Raw genomic sequence first — 22382 nt, forward strand, 5'->3', positions numbered from 1 at the left:
GTCGTAACAGAAACTAGGAGGTCACTCAAAAGCCAGAACTTACTAATGGATCCCAGTATCCTTTCAGCCCTATAATGTGACATTGGAGATCACCCGTAATTGCAGTACGATAAATATTAGAGTGGTATGATAGCCCGATGCCATCAACACCACAATATTGGTCAATCCAATATATAATGTTGATAATTGCTATATTACAACCATAGCATGTATAATTTATAAATTTCCTTAATACCAAGAATACTCGAGGAAATAAGGGTTGTGTATTCGTTAATCAGAGCTAGACTCTGTTATGATTGTTTATATTTAAATAAGATTACTTACATAGCAAAGTAATCATTATATTAGTGAGATATTATAAGCGAGGACTATAAGTCCCAAATCTAAATAGAGATATCTGAATGATCCACATGATGAACCAACCAGAAGATAATGTTTAGTTTATAGAAGGACTGCACGTCCAAATATATATCAGTAAGATTTGATTAATCACATAGTGAAATAATCAGAATAATATAGATAATAATGTCAAAGGTCTATGACATGGATTATTGTGATGTATGAACATCCACTAGGTAGACAGTCGATGTGATACAGGACCGGAGTCCTTAGATGTAAAGGCCAAAGCCTAAGATAATTGATGAAATGACTAGCCATAAAATGGATAATCATAAATATATATAGATTGAGGACCGAAGCCCATAGATGTGATTATATTTATGTATACATATATATATTTATATAATATGTATATAAATTAAAGGACTAAGAGTCCTAATATGCTTAAGTTGAGCATGTACAATAAAGTAATTAATATTTGTTATTAAGGCCAAGGACCTTGAAATAAACTTTTATTTTATTGAATTGACTGGATCAAGGAAAATAATAATAAATATCTTAATTAATAAAGAACCAAAGCTCAATAAGAATTAATAGATACCGGTTTAATTAGTAATTATACTTTTATATGTATACGTTTATTAAACCCATTAATTATGATGACGATTTAGGCCCTCATACTGGCCACTGATGGTTTAGGGAGAGAACCACAAGTGGTGCCCGAGACTTGTGACACGGGTGTAGGTTTTAAGGTACCTTTTAGAATGCACTAACACTCACCTTCACTACTTCTGGTAAACTCCCAGATCTCATCTAATAAACCCCCCAATGCGTACAAGTTTCACAATTACGTATCTGTTGTTATATGATAACTATATATTATAATTAGGCAATTCCACTATTTACGGAAAGCAAAATACGTCTCTATAACTATAAGGGAGTCATATTGAACAGCATTGCTATTGCTTCAGCTGATTAATATAGATAATATTGATTACGGATTAAATCATCTATTATATACATATTTGTGCAGTGTAATAATTTGTATTATATAATAAATGTGATATGTGTCCTAAATCTTTACCTACATAACACCATATGTCCAAGGTAGCAACATATCTCTATATTGATACACCACACATATAACGCACATATAGTAAAGTTCAGGGTGTGAGACCTAGATAACCACATAGTTATCAACTAAACTGAAGTCCCTATTGGTTGTAGAAATCTCCACAGGGATCGTGGTCTAAAACCTTCATTGCGAGCTTTGACCCATCTCTCCTCAAATGATGGAACATGTGACTTCATCATAGATTCATCGATCTGAGCCTCTCTCTCCTCCTGATGAAAACTTCCACAACTAATTCAGAAATTATACATCCTTACTGAAGCCTCCATAGAGATTTACGGATCATAATATATCATCAAAAACTCTTGGAAAATGTCACTTCAATAGTTCAATCATCGATACAAATATTTTCCTCCTTCTAGTGAAGCCTTCAGTAATCAAGAACTCCCCATGCGACACCTTTTGTAGAATGTATATAATTGTAGTATGGGTAAGTACTAAATCCCAACCAGGCAGAATCCCTCTATTTGAAATAGCAACCTTGCATTACTATCACAAACAAAGAATACTACAAAGCTAGTTATTCAGTGTGAGTAATAAAATATTTGAAATAAATAATTAATAGATGAATTTAGTAAGGGAAATATTTACCGTTTGCAAGTAATTGAATTATTAATAGCTACACAACTGCAACAAAGTTCTATTATAACTCCATTAGATTACTTTTATTTATTTAAAGTAAATTTGCTATTATCTGAATTCTTATTGTAAATATTAAATTACCTATAAACGTTGAAGATTTCAACATGAGGAAATTCCTTAACATCTAACAAGAAAGTACCAAACGCTGTATAACGTATATGCCTAAGAAATAAATAAATTAATATAAACCGATACACGAATTTCTAGAGACTATAACGTACGTAAAGATTCAATTATTCTAATATATATTTTACCCATTGTATGATGTACAATTACATAGGATTTAAGCACATAGTAAAACACACAATTTATAGAAAAGGAAATAAACACATGTAGAACCTAAAGAAAATAATTTTATAATACTAACATGCACAAAATAAAATAATAATATAAAAATAATAAAATCACACAAATTATAAAAAAGTAATAAACATATGTAATACCTAGAGAAAATGATTTTATAATACTAACATGCACACAATAACTCAATAATAGAAAATAACAAAATTATACACATGTATGTCTGCATAATAATTTACATGCGCTACGCATGTAACTCGAACCCGCGACTTCAGGAATCAGCGTACATTAAGCCACCAAACCATAGAGGCTCTCAATCTTATTATAACTTTAATATCTAACATTTAAACAAGGCTTAGATTATGGCCATAAGTCGACTTAACATACATCTAACCGAGTTTAATAATCCTATTATTTGCAATTATAAATTTAGCTGGATCAACACATCCTAAACATTATCTTCTCAATAAATTTCAGACTGCCTCATTTAAAGTAAAAGAATTAAATCACTTACCGAGATGCTCGACAGGAACCACTAATAAAATAATTAATTAAACACTTGCTCACCTCACGGTCACTCCCGACTAATCCCTTCTAACACCCATATTGGCTATTTATAGACATTTTTGTTTACCAATGTGTATGTGTTAATAATGATATACATTAGTGTGCGTAAATCAAAGCTATCGTTTTGAGTTGATGAATTCAATAAGATTTTGAATTTGAATGAAATAAGATTGAAACATTTTTATTTAATTTTTTTTTTTTATTGTTTTTACGTAAAATTATTTAATATATCTTATTTATTAACCCATATGATGTTTCTATTTATAATTATTTTATTTTTTAAATAATCTAGTTTGAAATTAAATCAATGTTTAGTTAGTGAATTAAAGTCCTAAAATGAATTGTTTTTAAAATCTAATACAATTTTTGAACTAAATATTTATAATATACTTATGGGTATAGGTGAACCGTCACAAGTGGCTTATTTCAGGTATTCCACATAATTGAAGTTTATGCAGCGCGGAGTGCTGCGGACCTGGTGGCGTAATTTAAATTTCATTATAACGTCTTGCCTAACATATCTCTGTTGAGCCAACTTGACCGAAACGGGGGTGGCATCGCCATTCATAATACTAAGCCGACTTTTATTTTACCAGGATATTTTTTACTATAATTGTAAAATTATTCTTTTTTTTCGACCTCTTGTATGTTGGCAGTTATTCAATATTAGAAGTAGATTTTGTTCCAAAAATATATGTAACTGAAATAGAAGTTAGGCTGCCACTACTAAAATATAATAGAATTTATTCATCGAAATATTATTTATTCAAGTAAACTTAATATAAGATAACTTATGTATACTAATAAGAATATTTCACATACAGAACATCTTTAGCCAGTTATTTGATACTATTACTATTGCTGGCAGCTTGCCTATCATTCCTTTTTTTTAAATGTTTATATCACTTTGATACTCTTTTTATTATGTCAAATTTCGAAGTTATTATATTGATCACAATTTTGTGATTAATATATACCTATAACTATATTTTCAATTTCATTATTGGTTGTCTTAAATAATACTATAATAATCATGCATCAGTCACAATTATTTTATATACATTTTCCCTTACCTTGCTTAATTTATATCGCTGTAAGTCAGTCTCCTTAAAGCTTGGTACCGGGCAGCAATCAAGCCGTTTACTTGCTGATTAGCATAGTTTCCAAAAAGTTTGCGAACTCCAACTTATTCCTATCGGAACTCATTGCGACTGCATTCTCTCTGTGCACTAATCCCAGGAATTCGACCGTCGAGTTCCTCAGAAAGTCTTCGTGAGTTTAAGCTTGCGAAACAGATTTTACCTTGGTGAAATTAAATTTTCTCTCTTGTAAAATAATTCTTCGAATATCATATTGTACCAGATAACCTAGAAGATGTTTTGATGAAAATTATTAGGTCACAGATTAATTTTATTGGTAGTATTGTTTCTGGCAATTCCACGTATAGATATCATGAGTTTGCAGTTTATTTCTTGCTACTATAATACTCAAATATATAAAAATAGAACTGCCAATAGACAGCGGACAAAGATGATGTCATTTTACTGAAATCTAAGAATACTCGGTCTAAATATGTTCAAATAATACATTGATATACACAAATATGTAATTCAATTTAAAGTAAGAGATACACCATGTAGAATGAAGCTCCAACTGTTTTCTTTTTACAAAATGCTGTTGTGTCACTACTTCTTTTACAACATAATGACGTCCATATGAACAGAGACCATATACGTTTTTTGTATAATTTTAAACCTTACCTTTAATGCAACACAATACGCGACAATTTCGTATAACTAATCGATAAATTATTATTATAGTGAACAATATAATATGACTATAACAGTAAAATGTAGGATTTTTAACTTACTGTATTTCAATCTGCTTCTAACATTTTCTTATAAAGTTTCCACGCAGGTTTTTTGTGTAATTGAAATGGCAAACAAGCTGACGAACTACCTGATGGCTAGTGGTAACCGTCGATGTATATCTCTTTGTTACGTGAGTGCTAGAGTACTCATCCATTGACATTCAGGAGCACTACGATTAGTGTACTTGACTGCCTAATATCAGCCTTCAACCGAAACTCGGCTTAAAAATCACATTCCTTGGCAACTGAAATAGGTGTATTGAGATAACTACACGATTTTACCAAGTCTACTTCGGTCAACAGCTACCAACAGTCAAGTTTACCTATTTGTAGATCACTCGGCAACTTCACATGAGCTTAGAGCAACGGACTGCTGTTCGAAACCCTCCAATACAAACATACGCTGACATGATCTCTGTGCAATCCCAGAACCTGTCTAACTTGAATGCCTAGAAACTCAAGTCCAAAAACAATATTTGTCGTTCAGCTGCTTCGTAGTTCTATGTCGGCTGGATATTGTGTCGAAACCATTAGTTCTGCAGATTTGTTTTTATTGTCATCTGTATTTTTTACAGTATTTTCTAAATCTATTAAGTCCTTAAATTTTACATTATATTTATATTAATTTAGAATATCAGTAATATTTTTAAAGCGTTTGAAAAAAATATATATCATAATATTAGTGTATTTGATTTTCGTGAAGATATAATTTATATGTTTAATGAATAAATTATTAGTATACACTATTTGAAGCAGTGTACAAAGAAAATACATTTATTAATCCTAACCTAGCTATAATAGTTCATATACTAGATATTAGTATATCTCAAAAAGTAGCCAGCCTTAGATTTAGATTGAATAAAAAATCACTTTCTAAGTTACTATCTTGCATATGCTTGGTATTTCAGCCACATATGTGAATAATTCTAATGTATAAATCAAATATTCTGGCTGAGCGAAGGATAAGTAGGGTGTTTCAGATCTTAAAACCTCTTTGCATGGTTGGAGAGTAACTTAAATCCCTTTCAAGTATTTATGATAAGTATTGATTTGGTTATAGAATAGATTATCAACATTGCTGTTTCTGGCATATCTATAATCCTCAAGTAAGAGCCGTAGATGTTGCTATATTGTTTTATGGTAATATTTGAAGTCAGAAAGTAGGGATTACGACTATTTTAATGACCGTAAATGCTATTAAAAGTTTTTCAGCTAGTTTAAGTTTTAAAGCATACTATTAAACTGATTTTTAATAAGTACCTGTCAAAGTAATCTGCAGTTTTGACCTTATAATTAAAAAAAAAATAGTGTTTAAATGGAATGTATTTTGTATTCTATATACGAAAACATACAATTTACTAATATTATTCGTTATATAATTGTTGATAACCGAAATAGTTTTGTGTGTGATCCTAAACTAATTAATTAAAATTAAATAATTTCAATTGCATTTCTTAAGTGCATTAGGTTTCGAAACAGTCTTCGAAAGTTACCGCCTTATACTAACTTTCAAACGAGACAAAAGCTGAATTCTCAAATGCGGAAATTGAGCAGTTTTCTCATGTAACAAAAGGACGCATGTGACTGCCACTGTTTTTTTAACTTTTCACGCCTCTGTAGTCACACTCCTGTCTTCACATTACTCAACTCAATAATCAAAAATAACTCTTATATCGTTCATCATAAAGAACAATATCGCTCTTTTCCACATTTCTTTATGATACGGCACCTTTGTGAATTTGAGAACAAGTCGCCCCGAAGTTAAAAGTTACGAAGTTTATTCGACTTAGAAATTATCTATATATTATGTATCTGAAAAGCAAACTTTAACTTATTTTGTATCGTATCAAAGCGTAACAGGGCAAACTTGTAAATATAATAAATTATTAATATTACCTGAAAGTGGAAAATTCATGAAGGTATAATATTTTCGTGCACTTTAGGAGTGTAAACAACAGTCAGACATTTTATAAAGAAACTAGTTGATTCACGATACTTCGTCTGCGTCACTTTTCATTAACACATTGCTCCGATTGATAGTAGTGATATGTTATAGAGGATGTCCCGAAAGTCGAGAACCAGTTAGCAGAATATAACACATCAAAGCTATCAGTAAATTAAAAAATGAATTAATGAATGACCTTGTGGTTACGAATCTAAAGGTATTAAAAAATATATCATTTTAATCTTGTTCTTTATTGAAATTTTTGCTCCGTTGTTATACATGTAGCCTTCTTCGATAAAAGGGTATTTGACACTAACAGACGTTTTCAGTTTGAACCATAAGAGTTCCTTAGATTAGCGTATTTAATCAAACCAACAATTTATTAAGTCTGTAACATTAATATAGATTTATATACATATATTTAAGAATGTAATCAATACGAGATTTGAAAATGTGACATTACATCATTTCAATGATGTTTTCGGAAATGGGGCGAGTTAGTGGATACAAGCTAGTATATACAAATACATAAAAATGTGATGTTTTATTCAAACGGTATATTTCTACATATCATGTTAAAACTCACTTTTAACAAAACGCTTATTTTGAAAATATATTGTTCAACATTGAGCAATATATTCTAAAACGTATCATGAAATTTATACACGTACTTTTCACAAATTCCATTTTAAAAGTTATAAATAAATTTTGGTTGAAACGAAAGAGAACTATTAGGTATGCTGAGTCGATATGCAATTGTAATTTTATGGAAAAAATTGTTTACATTTAAAGTTCCCATCTGCAGTTCTATTAGTAGTAAAACTTCGAAATTTGTAAATTGTATGCTCGAAAATTGGGATTTTTCTACGACGACAGTTTTCTGTATAGAAATTGAATTTTTAAATTAGTTCAAAAGGAAAATGTTTGCAACATCGACGCTCTCCAACTTTGTCGTTGCCGATTTTATACGTTTTGTTTCGTTGCTCTGTTTCATATTTAGGTACTGCTTACTAGCTGACACTAGCTGAAACTGCGACTTTGTCTGAGTGAAAAAAAACTTTAAACTCAAACAATATATGTATTTATTTCGCAAATAATATATTTCTCAATATATATAGTTTTGCAGAAGACACAATAGAGATGGCATTAGTATCAGTTTTATTTAATATCTATCATATAAAATATTATCTTAACTAATTTTCTGAAGACTATTAAAAAAAAACGAAATAACTTAAATTCTATATTTTAATTAGTATTAACATTGTAATATTTTTTTACATGGTAAAATTTATAGCTTACTCGTATAAATTATAAAAAAATTAGTGATCTCCCGTCAGCTTTGCATGAGTAAAAAGTGTATTTTATGAAGATGACTATGTATAGGTATGCGTCTTTCAAAAGAACTATTAAAATGACAGTTATAATATTATAAAAATCCGTTGCGTTCTTTAAAAGAAATAAGAGTAATTTAAGTATTTATAGGTTAAAAATAGAAATTATATTTTCCTTTTATATTAAATAAATATAATTAGTTAATAATGTACATTCCTTTAAATGATCACCTATTAAATATTTTCTTTGATAATAATTAGTATATAAAACTTAGAACAAGTATCGCTTGCCTAGCATTGTATCGTACTTTAAAAGTTACTGTATTACTTAAACTTTTAATAAAGCCGCTAAAGGAATTTTAATCGTCGCACTTTAATTAAGCCACGACGTCGTTGGGCGGACGTCGGCTTAATCTTTTTTTTATCCTGCCTTTATTTATTAATTAAAGCAGCCTCAAGACGGAACCAAGAATTAATGGATGAGGTGTGACTCGCGGTTTTTACTGACCGATTTCGCTTTAAGAAATCTGATTGATGGTATTATGAGCATACAGCGATAATGCTAACAACGCAAAGAAGCTGATATTTCACTATCAGCTTCTTTTTAAAACTCCTTCTAAATAAAAATTGCGTGGTTTTAATTTTATATTTAGCTCACAGAAAGATAAATCGATTTAAATTAGTTTTTTTTTTATATTAATCAGATGACTTGAAAGATGGTTCTAAGATACATTTAGAGGCTCACTAGAATATTGTTAAATATTCTAATTAGAAAATCTATATAAACTACATATACACAGATGAACATCATATGATCTTCATCTATATATAACACGTGTATTCATATATATAACATAGATTTTATAGCATAAGCACGTATAAAAATGAAATTAAAGGGGCTCGAAAAAAGGGGGGAAAATTGAATTTTATAGAATTAATAAAGTAATCTAAATATAATATAAATTCCAAAGAATATAACCTAATCATATTTTATATTTAGAGCATGAAATATTTGTATATGTCAAATTAGAGAAATACTTATTTTTCCATTCGTAGAATAAATGGATTTTATTTGAGAATGGAGACTACAAATTAGAGAAGATTTTGGCTCTCTATTACACTTGGTTAATAATGAGAAAGTTTAATATAACTTAATAATATTGTCAGGAATATTTTTATTAATTTTATAAGAACATCACGTATTAAGCATCCCTCGAATAACCGAGTCACTTTCGACCAAGAAAATATTTAATACAAAAATTTGTAACAAATATTAAAAACTCGTATCTAAGTGAATTTATTTTTATTAAGAGATGAGAGGGAATATCTAACTTAGCAACAAAATTATTCTAAAATTAGATTTGATAAATAATTACGAATGTTCCTACCACAAATTATTAGATATTATTTTGTGTGTGGTGTCGTAGTACAACTACATGTGTTACAATTTCTTTACGTTCTACGAACATGAGAATGAAAGGGAGTGGTCAGAATACAATAACTATACTACTGTAGAAATGTATATAAATTACAAATATAGTAATAGTTGGCTAATATGGAGAGGCTATTATAGGACAAATAGATACTATGAAATTGTTAGAAGGTATTCCATTATACCCATTGGACTGAACCCTGATACATTACACACTTAATTCTAGCACCAAATATTGATTCAAATGAATAAACTTATAAATTATTTGAACACGTTTCAGGTTAAATATATATGTACATAAAAACAAAAGAATGTTTTCGTAATTTTCATTCAGTAATGAAATTTTTATAATCTGGATTACACTATACACATTTGAACATTAGTGAGCAGCATTTTCGTATTTAATCATACGTCTAGCGCCGGCGTAAGTTAAATCTTATCTATTCCTTCGTAGATCTGTGGTATTCTTACTTTATTGCATATAAGCCAACCCGTCGCAGATGTCTTTCGCTCTGTAATTGCCACTGTTCCTGTCCTCACTTTTAGACGTGGCAGATGTTTACAAGTACACCAGACTTGTGAGGCGCTCGCTGGTTTAGTGCTGTATTTTTCTTACAAAGTTACTTGATGGTTATTTTAATATGAGGCGCAGTTTCTCTTTTGATTTGTTTATGAACACGTTCCGTTGATATTTTTCCGATAAACTTTTTATGACTGATGGAAAATAAGGAAGTTCTGTATTTACAGTCTTCCTGCAATGTCGTTGCTCTTTAAGTGGTGCTCGGTTTACACTGCATTTTCCAGTATTGCTACTAAAATTATACAACTTCTCCTGAAAATATACATTGATACGAGAGCGAGTTTATAACTAATTTAATTCAAGTACTATCTTATTTTATACTATTTAATGGTTTTAATGAATTAGATAACTTACTATATAACCGACCAATGGTGGAAACAGTAGTTAAAGTAGAGAACGTTGTCAATGTTTAATGAGCTGTTAATAAGTATATCGAAATCGAATACAAATATATAGTTTATTTATATATAATACCGGTAAAATTTAGACAATACTGTAATTATTAAAATCCATCAAAGTGTTTATTTAATCTAGATTTTCAAATAATTTAGATTCATCCATATATTTAGCAGTAGAGTAAAACAATAAAACATAGCAATGAAATAAACGAAAACATCATAAATAAGACAGCACGAAATACTAATATGTTTTGTATTCCATTAGCAAAATATGGCATATGGCTCTTCAAAATTCATGCAGGCAATGTACGTTCCCTGAGGAAAAGAAGCCAGGTAACTACTCAGAGAGTGCTGTTTTATTTTATGTTTTATTATGATACAGGAACCAGCTTACTTACACAATACTGTTAATGGAGAATTTAATATTTTATACCGCAGTAACAATTTGGTTTCAACGAAACTTAAGCAACGAGTTGGAAAATTCAAGACAAAGTTAAATGCGTTTTAAATGAAAATGAAATGAGCGTATAACAAGAGTTTTCAAACTAGTGCCATGTAGTTCGTAATCATTTACCTTGGAAGAGGCATTTACTTATGAAACTTAATGACATGTTGTGAAGTATATTATAATGTGGAAAACGGAATAAGTTCTTAAACGACTTTTTTTGTTATAGGAAACAAGCTAAGATTGTTAATGGTTTTTGATGTGGTAGGCAGTAGTCAAATGGCACAACTCACTCGTCATCTTAGTTCGCCTACGAAGGCGAACTAAGATGTCAAGTTTCGGTAGTCTGTACTTTCATTGCTGCCATAGATAACATAATATTACTTACTATAGCTAATCCTTCAAATAAATCTTACAAAGAAAATAAATAACCCTGGTCATAACCCTGGACAATTTACACAGCGCCATCTAGTCCCATGGTATGCAGAGCTTGTGTTAAATAAATACTTTTTCTTAAATTTCTTAAATACATACTTAATACACAAAGAAAACACCCAGATTAATACAAACAATCGTAGTCATGAATACAAATGTTTGCACCGTGCGAGGAATCGAACCCGTGATCGTCGGAAATAAAGCGGTGTGCTAAACCGCAAGACCACCGAGGCCGTCAAGAAAAATGCTCAGAGACAGCAAATGAACAGTTTGAGATACCTGATGAGTTTATACTAATAGTCTACGTCAGTAAAAAATATTTATTCATATTATATTTATTGATATTCATATTGGTTTTTATTAAGTTGTATAATTTAGTGACAGTAGTTGTACAAATCACTAACACCTAATATTCATATTGTTTTTGATTTCGTTGGATCTTTATCTAGTAACAGGAGTTGATTAAAGTGCTGACACCTACCAATATTGACGCTCAGTCGCTGTACTTCAGTTGCTTACTGTAAGTTAGATGAAACTAATATTATAAACGTGACTGTATGTCTGTCTGTTGTTAACTATTCAAGTAAATAACTGAACGGATCTTGAACAAATATAAAGCCATCCTTGTGATACAATCTTTCTTAGTTTGTATAGCCTATACTACATCTATAAAAGAAAACCAGTCTAGTTTGCGAGTAATAGCCAGTTAGATTAAATTATTTGTGTTGAGACCACAATACTGCAATACAACAACAACTATATTAACAACCCGCATGTATCTAACGTATAAAAATAAATAAACTGACGTAAATATAAATAACGAATAAAAATGGAACGCAGATATCGTCGCCAAAAATATTTTTCCGGAAATATAGTGATGGGGGACTTATGTCAATCGCTTCGCTGACAGCTCGTAATGTCGATCATTATATGTTTACGCTCGTTTATTTAACAAGGTGTCGTATACGTAATTAATTATTTGTGAAACAAATATTTTTTTTGTACAAACATTACTGTATACCGAGTATGGTATCTATATTTATTCGTAATAAACATTATAGTAAGAATTTCAGCTTTTCAAGGGTTGAAAGGTTGATATTTATCTGCCATTACATAGTGAATCTTCTTTTCTATCGTTCACTTAGGTGTCTGTTTTAAATCTGCACTAAATTAAAAGCTGTATTTCTTTATGTATGTTAGTAGGGTCAGTATTTATACTTAGTTTGTATTATATATAGATACTATATTGTGATAGAAGTTAGTAACAGACTTAAAGAATAATATAAAATAATGAACAATCGAGAACACAACAAATCAGCAGAAAAAGTGTTTTATAGTCTTTTTTATTTTCCCGCGCAAACGTAATACGCTACAGACATATAATATATTATTATGACGACCCTGGTAGTCTAGCGGTTTAGCATATCGCCTAGCATAGTTCCAATGGTCGCAGGTTAGATTCCTCGCATGGCACAAACATTTGTATTCACGACTATCAGTTTATGTCAGGGTGTTGTCTATCTATATTATGTATATATTTACAAAAAAAAAGTCTGTGTATTTATATTAGTTGTCTAGTACCCATAACACATGCTCTGCTTAGCTTGGGATTAAATACATGGCGCTGTGTGAAATGTCCTGAGATATTGTTATTATTATATGTTCTGTAATGCCTGTGATGCTGCCCATTTAAAAAATGCCATAAGGATAGCCTTAATGGAATGTCAAATGATGTTTGATATTTCATTTTAATTAAAAAACTCTTTGTAATACAATATTGTTTGCGATAGTTGCATTTCCATATAATACACAAAGAATCTGTAAATGTTGACTCACAGCAACTAAATCCTACAAAACAAATAATGTAATGGCCAGTAATTGCGAAGGTCGGGCTCCCATTTTGTGCAATGATTTGCATCTGGTCTACAGAAATTGGCTTTATTCTAGTTAGACTTTGGGGTTGCAGATAAAGCTTTATTTTAATATTGACTTATAGGCTAGACTGTCATTGTCTAATTTCATACAACAAAAAAAAAATGATAATAATTTTGAAATATAACATTGAGTATATTACTTTTAATATATATTGAAATGTATTATAATTCTTCGCCAAAGAAAAATAAAATAACCATACAGTTGACAGAATTAATTCTTAAAAATGGTGTCACCATTAAGAATTAATTATGTTTGCTTGTGTCACATTTAGTACATTTAGTACACACATTTAGTAAATATTTTCAGCGAAATCTAAAAGCATTTATTTATCTAGAATTACAGTCGTTAGAATACATATTTTATTTTCTATTATTTTTCTACAGAAATTAGTTCCAAAAATCCTTAGTATTATTAACGATTTGTCCTAAAAATACATTCAAAGGGCTAAATACTTTTAATCGTGCCTAAACGACAGGCCATTCCCCACAAATACACCATTCAGTAGGCAGAGGCAAACAATCATTAATTAGGTGGCGTTCTATCCGTAAAACCTACCTGTGGGGCGTGGTAGGCATTAATCACTCGATAGTGGGTAAACTCTTTGCGATCGTAATACTGTAAGAGGCTGTTTGATTGATGAATAGAGGAAGTAAATATTTTGATACTGGCAATGTTCGGTTTGTACCTAGGTCTGGAAGTCTGATGTTCATCTGACATACATCATTCAGAGTGAATGACAGAATCGAGTTATCAAGTTTAGACCGTAATCAAGTATTTTGTGCAGTTTTGGCAACAGTGTTGTTTTTCCGTCATTTTTCGGGTCTCACATTTTCTTTAATAAAATAATAAATCTAATTAAAATTTCACAGTCTTGGACTTATATTAAATTCTATTTTAACTATTAGAAATCTAATTTTATTTGTTTTTATACTAATGACATAAAAATTAATTTTAAAATATTATGTTTTGTGTAAATTTCCTGCTATCCATGTTTATTATTAAAATAAATATATTTTTTCATTTAGTTATTGAAATGTTACAAAATCCCCCATGGGGGCCATGGTGCTCACCCTAAGGAAGGTAGCGGCACAACTAAATGGCCCTGGATGCGTGCGCGTGTACCCATATGCTTCACAACTGAGTAGGGCGAAATAGGTCGCCCTAACAACGCGATTGAGCCTGCCCTACACCATCTAATGCAGCCGGAGTCGCGGTAGGATGCTTACGCGATGTCGCGACGCCGGCAATGGCGAAGGTACAGCGTGTGGTTTTTTAGTGGATAAGAATCCCACACATTCCCTCGTCACCCTTCTGACAGGGTAACGGTTTGTTGAAGAATTTTCCACAGGATAAAAATGTGTTTTTAAATACCCTATCTGACGTAACAGTCGTGTCCATGTATGTAGATAAATATATTTTAGTAAGCCAGTCATGAAGTATATTGTATATATTTATTACAATTTCGTATAAATAATTTAGAGACTATTTACCTATTTACACCGCATGTACTAAATATTCAGTGGCTATAACTGCTAAATCAAACAAATGGTACGTGCGTTTAATCCCCAAACGAGTGAATTCTCCATAACATATTTGTACAATATTAGTATGCATGATATACTTAGTACATTGTAAATGATTGTAATACTATTTTCCATACTCCATAAAATTACCTAAGGCTACATACTATTACGTTTCTTTCAAGTTCCTTAATGTTAATCTGAGAGGATTCTGTGACTTAGCTTCTTCTTCTTCGTCCTCTGCCTCATCCATTTCAGCTGTTAAGCCGCCAGTTTTCTAAGCTGTATTTCGGTTATAGGGTGAGATAAGGCAGTGATATTAAAGGATAAGTATCTATTTTTTGATATCTTAGTCTTCTGGAATAGCGACACATTAGTAGTATCAGATGTGAATATGATGTTCGAAGAGCTAATCATATATATGGACATTTACTGTTTATCATTACTTGGACTGTCAATTTGCTTTTCATATCAAGAATATAAAAAAACTGCTACTCTAATGATAACGCATAAGGCACCCGCACGAAACTAGGGCGAGCCATTATTTTATTTTATTACTAGCTGTTCCCGCGACTTCGTCCGCGTGGAATTTAACTTTATTTTTTTAAAATAAAAGATTTTTTTCAAAACAAAAGTAGCCTAAGTTACTCCTTATTACATCAGCTACCTGCTAAAAAAAGTTTGGTTAAAATTAGTCCAGCCATTTCAGAGATTAGCTGGAATAAACAGACAGACGGACAGAAATATTTAAAAGTGGTTATTTGGTGTATGTACCGTATTTATATTCATGTAGTAAAAAACGGTTATTTCAATATTACAAACAGACACTCCAATTTTATTAATATGTATAGATGTATAGATAATATTGCCTTATAACATTTTTAGAAAACTCCATTTAGATATGAAATCGTGACTTCCAGACTTGAATTTGCAAAGTTCACTAATAGAAATTTCGCTAAAGTTACAAAATGATATTATGAGTAACTAAAAGCAAAATTTAATTTAACAGTTATCGAAAAATTTGTATTTGTACTTAACAAACTATTAATTGACAATGATATTTTTTAGGAGTAATGTAATGTAAATCTATACCATACCACATCTGTTTCATATCACAGATAAGATAATATACCATACCTATACAGTTGCTTAGTTGCTTCGGTATGGGTATCGGTATTACATTAAAAGTTCGATGTTTTTATAGTTGCTTCATATGTTCGAGAGACTCCCGGAGATTAGAAGGAATGTTAACACAATGTAGCATAGAACCATGGTTAGATTGTACGAATAAAATAGAGTAATAAAAACCGTAACTGCATGTATAAATATGTATTTAAGCGTCGACATTTTAGTATTGAAATATAAGCAAATATAAGAAAAACTTGTAAAATAAACGACAAGAAAGCAAGTATGGCAAAATCCCTTGTATAACAAGAAGAAGACACGTAACACGTCTAAAAGGGATCCCAATAAACCTTAGTACACACTCGCGTTCGATGGATTACACAAGCGATAAAAATTGAAAGCTTGTTCACATGATATTTTCTTTACACCCAATAATCCATTGAATGGGCCGTGACGTCATCGGCGCGCCTACTCCTACATAATATTATCACAGAGGTACCCCGATCGATCTGTCACCGCGGGGCTTTGTGCGCCCCAAAAGAGACTGTAAATAATGACAATGGATTACACTGTTTTCTCTTTTTATTAGCAGGGAGCAGATTAGGGAAGCAAAAACGCTATCCTGTTGTTTTTGCACAAACACAATGGTCGGATTTCCATTAACATTTTCTGTTGAGTGAATCGGGATCCGTTTGGCCCACCGGCGGACCTTTTTGTCGTGACGTCACCATTTTCAATATTGCGCCCCCTTAATTTTTTTAAACGGGCATCCATCGATGACTTGGCACAACGTGTGAAGGCGTTTTGATTTCTAGTTTCTCGGTTTATACGAATCTACTGGCAACGTGTAAGAATGGGATTTCATCGTCCAGTTCGTTATAATTTATATATATATTTTTGGAAACGTTTTGTTAAGCTTTGCTTTCATTTATGTTAAGTCTAGACCTTTAAAACCTACACTTTATGTCTTTATTAATTTTGTTTTCTATTCTTAATATTTATTCTACTTAGAATTGTATACCGGTTACTGGTGGCGTGGATGTCTCTGTTTGGAAGGTTGTAGGCATGGGATCCATTTTGACTGCTATTACCTTCGGGGGCGCGTAACCCTATTTATCGGTAAGATACACCCACCTAAAGGGCATCAATTATTATACAGTTCATACATATATTATGTGTACTTATAAAAGTAAAAAAAGACGTTTATATTCGTAGCTTAAACTGATCTGTCATAAACTCTGTAGTGTATTTGAATGTATGCCAATTCATCGACACTGGTCATTATTTATTTATTTATATAGATACTGCAGTCTTGAATTACTGTTTATCTCAAAAGTTATGTTAGGAAAATACTTGCGGCATTAGGTCTTTTTTGTATCCTATTTTATTTGAAATAGATAAATATCTATCTAATAAATGGACAGACAGTCAAATGACTTTCTGTCCATTTATCTGTTTAACATACTAACCTCTGTATATTTGTTACCTTTTCACGATTAAATAGCTAAACGGCTCTTAATGAAATTTCAAATGAATGTATACGGTATTATAAGGACGGATACAGGTTTCTTTTGTCTCAAAAAAAGCAGACAAAGTTGCGAGTAACAGCTGGTATAACAATGCAGTTTCTTATACCACAATAATAATTTAATTACATTTTAAAACAACTAATCATGATGAAAATAAACATCTTTTAAACTAATGATTTATTTAACAAGCCATCATAGCTTTGTTCATTATTAATCATTGATAATCACAAATTGGTATCGAAAACCGCGGCCATTCTGTTAAGCGTATGACAGGTCTATGAATAGAATAGAATACAAGAGTTCAATATTATTTACAGTTCTATATATAAAAAAATTACGATTTTTATAGTATATGTAGCAAACAATCCTACGTCACACCTGATGGTAAGAAATTACCGTCTCTCATGAGTTTTTGATGGTAATTTGCAGATGAGTTGCCGTTTTTTTAGGTAGAAATATACATTTTTCTCAATATTATATTGATTCGAAAATAGTGCTCCACAATGTGATTGTGTGTCGCAAAAAGAAAATCTAAGCAATTAATGATTATCATTATAATATTGCTACTTATATATATTATTTTTTTTACATATTCAGATTGTAGTGATCATCGTTTTGCTATGAGATATGGATGTGAAATTATAGTGTATGTAGGCATAACATCTTATTGTTCAGGAATGGTAATACGATAAGGAATGCTTACATCAGTGGAGTGTTCATTAGTGATATATATATATTGATTATTTATTTCCATCAGATTAGGCGTAAATTTATCCTTTATCTTTATTTTAGCATTCCAGTCATATGAAGGAATAGTTCGTTTAGGCTATATGTTGTTCTAAAACTGGGGCAGGTGTCTCTTTTGAGCGACTGTCAACAAGGTCTTGATGAACGCCAACGTTCAGTAGGAAAGAGCATTTATCGCACTATCCTCTAAAAAATCTAGATGAATGTCGGTCCTCCGACGTGCGTTTTCCAGAAACTGGTATTGCGGGTGCTCATGGGAGGCGTTAATAACATGCCATCAAGCAAGCCACAAGCTTGATTCTAACCTATGCTATAAAAAAAAACATTACAGAAGAAGAAATGTATATATACAGATGAAAACAACACACTCCGTTTTTCAGTGAAGCAATAAGAGTATTAAATAATTTGAGTCCAATAGGGACTCCGCTCACTTTATATTACAATAATTGCTTTGTGCCGTAAATAAATTGTGTACTGTCCATTATAAATGACGATATTTAAGACTTTACCTAATATAATACAGTTGATGTACTATCATCAACTTAGCTTTATAAATGCATTATGTCGATTATAGGGACTTTTTTAATGTCTGAGAATAAAATGGCTCGTCTGCCTGGGTTAATGACGTACTCTTTGGAGAAACTCTAGCTCGTCATAGAATGATGATTGTTTCTATACAGATTTCGCAGAGACCTGATTGAGTACATTACAATGCGACTACTAGTCATAATTCATAATCCCCTCACCCTGATCATGACCTATTATACCATATATATATATATATATATGTATATATATGAACAACACCACGTGTCTCACATTGTCATGTTACCATGTGTGTATATCCACTATTCATTTTAGATTGATAATACTGGAATGGTGCACACGCCTGCACTAACGGTATACGCTGACGGGGCACTAGTGGAGGATGATATGATGAGCATGAGGTAAAGTCAGTCAGTTTGACTATCATGATTAAATAACCAGGAATTAACCACGATGGTTTCCAGGGGAAACCGCGTAGGGACCTAGCATAGTACATTGCTAGCAATGGAGATACTAGACACCCCCCCCCCCCCGTCTCTTCGTCACATCACTTTCCATGTCGGTTCAATAGTGATTTAGTCCTAATACTTGGGATTTTTTGAGGAATTCGATATGATGTTTAAATTGAGTTAGGAATATCCCTAATTTAATTAAAACATTTATCGACATCCTTGATGAATCAAATTAACAACAACAATCATCAATATTACTCAACCGGAGAATGCTATTACATTTTTGGAAATAATTTAATTGTAGTCGTAACTAACAGACCAGTTCCTATAAGAAAATAACATGAAATCACCACTATTATGTTATTTCTTTTTTCAAGAAGCCCTACAGAATGTACCATGTAGCCGGCTTAGTGGCTTCTGTGGTATTGTACAGATTATCCGACCCGTCTCCAATGAAAATCAAACAGGACGTATATCGGATTTAGATTAATGACAGAACAGTACGAAGTAACCTAGCTAATCTTTTCCTACTCAATACTTACTTCTCCGAAGCCGAAAGTAAAAGTATTTCCCCAGATAAATTACTATATTACCGGCATTTTGTGAATCTATTGTGTATTTATAAATTTATTATTATTTACAAAAATACTAATATTAAAAAATAATAATGAATATATAAAATAAATTATAAACTCGAATTAGTTATATAATAAACTTAATCAAATTTATTATTAAAATCCTTTCAGAATTTATAAATACACGTGTGCTTATACAAGATGACATAAAAAATCCCTCGTCACAATTTCTTAATCACCACATTATTATATATCATATTCAAATATAAACCTAAATATTTTACCGCTAAAAAGATTCCATTTATCGTATCTCCTCAGTTTCAAGACACTCTTCTTGATGTGAAGCCAAAAAAGGCTTGGTGTGCTCAGTAGAGTGAGACGGTATTTCACGGCGGCCCATCGCTTGCAATTATATAAGGCGCAGATCCGGCCGCATATGGGATACTGTTCTCATCTGTGGGCGGGAGCACCACAACACCAGCTACTTCCATTTGACCGCATTCAGAACCGAGCAGCCAGAATCATTGGTAATCAACGTCTATGTGACAGACTCGACCCATTGGCTTTGCGGCGAGATATTGCATCTCTGTGCATTTTCTACCGCATATATCACGGGGAGTGTTCTGAGGAATTGTTCGTATTAATACCAGCTGCTGAGTTTCAACACCGTACCACCCGCCAGAAACTGAAATACCATCCTGATCATCTGGATGAATGGCGGTCTTCCACAGTACGGTTTTCTAGAAACTTTTTGCCCCGCACAACCACATTGTGGAATCACCTTCCAGCAATGGTATTTCCGAACCGATACGATTGAAACCTTCAAGAAAAGAGCTTATTCCTTTTTAAAAGGCCGGCAACGTACTTGCAATTCCCCTGGTGTTGCGGGTGCTCATGGGCGGCGGTAATCACTTACCATCAGGTGAGCCGCATGCTCGTTTGTCCCCTGTGTTATAAAAAAAAAATGTTATTGTATTACAGAGCCTTTTGAGGAAACACTGCTGTATTTTTTTATATATATCTTTGCCAATTTAGAACTATTTTTTATTGTTGTTTTGATATATTTAAAATATTGAAGAAAATTTTAAGAAATATGTAAACAGAAGGAAATTCATAACACATGGAGGTACACAAATCAAGATTCGTATTTCGTAATAGGCATTGTGAGGCATCATTATCACGATATGAGCCGGCACTGGCGTAACTTGCCTAACAAAATAATTATAATTTACCTACGGAGTGCTGTTATAACATTGTAATATTAATGTAACATCAAATATTCTGTGTGATATAAAATAAAATTAATCTCAGAGAGATATCATATCTTGCGAACAGAATTCATGAGCGATCAGGTTCTCCAAATTATCACAAAGGCTGAATTCGTAAATAAAACCCAGTGGGGATTATAAAAACATGGATCCTATAGTAAAGAAAAACATGGATATTACTTGACTATTATATTATCCAGCGTGACTTGGTATCCAATGTTTTCTTAGGATCTCGCGGAAAATTACTGAACCACCCTTCAGTATTATCTTGTCAAAATATTTTCCTTCATATGTCTGAGGGTCTTATCTCACAAATTGAATAATCTTACTCAAAATTTACAGGCCAAATCTAAATTTGTATTATAACCTTCGGAACATAAACGTATATAATTGAACATTGAATAGTTTTTTAATTTAATTGATAACAATAAAAATATCTGTTATTGGCTACGGTTACGATTTTATATTATTTTGGTTGAGAGTATTCTTAGGGAAAGTATTTTTTTTAAATACATAAATACAAGATACAAATAAATATTATCTAGTTGTATTATTTCTTAATATTTTGATATTAAAGATTTTCATACATTGGCAAATTCACAGAATAGCAATATTAAAATAATACAACGAAAATTAAAATATTAGATTAAAGAGAAAGAAAGTATAAAACTAAGAAAAGTATTGAAAAAATATAGTTTACCTTATTTTTACTTAATTCTCATAGGACTTTGCCAATAATTATAAAACAATATTCTGAATTAGAAAAGGTAATTGAACTAAACTGAGAATTTCCTTTTATATTTTGTTTAAAAGTACAATAAGTACATACTTCATAAATAAGAGCGAATAATTAAACATAACCGGAACATACAAATGTATTGAAATTTGAAATAATCCCACTCTGCTGTACTCGAGTAAAGGGATACAAGTTAAAATAACTGGCAAAGGAAATGTACTATACATACTTACTCATATATGTGCTTCTAATTTCATATAATTCTATTGTTTAGCTGTATTTACTTTGGGCCGCATGATAAAGTGAGTTCGTAAAGTAATTAAATTTTTAAAAACAGTCTTGCGTGTCTAACAAGCCTAATGAAATGAATTATTTTAATGAAGTGAAGGGGTTTTTTTATTTTTCCTACTTTTATTTTTGGATAAAAAATAATGCTCCAATTAAACTTTTGATGATGATGCATGCGTTTTGAAGTTTTAAGTAAGTAGACTTTGTACAATTTCGTCTGCTTGGGTACCTTTGTTCCATATATT

Source organism: Achroia grisella, unplaced genomic scaffold (assembly GCF_030625045.1).
Source record: "Achroia grisella isolate CSIRO2021 unplaced genomic scaffold, CSIRO_AGI_Agris_v1 utg501, whole genome shotgun sequence".
In the NCBI taxonomy this organism is placed as follows: domain Eukaryota; kingdom Metazoa; phylum Arthropoda; class Insecta; order Lepidoptera; family Pyralidae; genus Achroia; species Achroia grisella.